The sequence below is a fragment of the Mastomys coucha genome, unplaced genomic scaffold (genome assembly GCF_008632895.1).
Source record: "Mastomys coucha isolate ucsf_1 unplaced genomic scaffold, UCSF_Mcou_1 pScaffold5, whole genome shotgun sequence".
In the NCBI taxonomy this organism is placed as follows: domain Eukaryota; kingdom Metazoa; phylum Chordata; class Mammalia; order Rodentia; family Muridae; genus Mastomys; species Mastomys coucha.
Window position 1 is genome coordinate 32,526,988 of NW_022196911.1, and position 704 is coordinate 32,527,691.

The 704-nt window shown below is 39.3% G+C and overlaps 1 protein-coding gene across 10 annotated transcripts in view; it reads right to left on the minus strand.

Moving 5' to 3' along the window:
- Tenm2 (teneurin transmembrane protein 2) overlaps positions 1-704 on the minus strand; it is a 1,239,808-nt gene that overhangs the window by 1,148,168 nt on the left and 90,936 nt on the right. The window lies entirely within an intron of this gene.

The window sequence follows — 704 nt, forward strand, 5'->3', positions numbered from 1 at the left end:
CTGTAGGTATTCTATCCCCACATGAGTTCTTAGGTAGGCTTTGACTTATGAAAAGAGAAAACCATGATCTATAGATCTATAGAAACAAGAAAGGGAAGCTCACTGGCTCACTGGTAGAACATTTTCTGACTATGTGTAAGATCCCAGGTTTGGTCCCCCAAAGCATAAATAAAATAAATAAAAATAGATGAATAAATGTAAAACAAAACACTAAAGCAGGAGAAAATTGTGATAGGAATACATAGGAAGAATGTAGTAGGGAAGTACTTTATATGTGGAGCAAGATGATATAGAGCAACATATTGAGAATGACAGTCCAGGGCAATAAAAGAACAGAGGATTTAATTAGGAACCTAAGGAAACTCAATGAATTCCTCTTGGCTTGCCATATAAAGCCTGTGCAGATTCACATTAAACCAACCAAGGGAGCCAAGCTTTTTCATCCAAAAGCCATTCCACCCTACAAAATGAAGCGATGTTGTCCAGCTAGTTACAACCATCCCCCTGCATTCCCATGTTTGCATGTCAAATAAATGTGGAGTGGGCAAATTATTTGGTAGAATATGGAGCAGGGGCTAACTGTAGGCAATCTATCCAGGTAGAAATTAGGTGCATGTGAAGAGTGGGGGATTGTAAGATCCTTTAAGTGAGTGGGAGGGAAAATGATTAGAGAGAGAGAGAGAGAGAGAGAGAGAGAGAGAGAG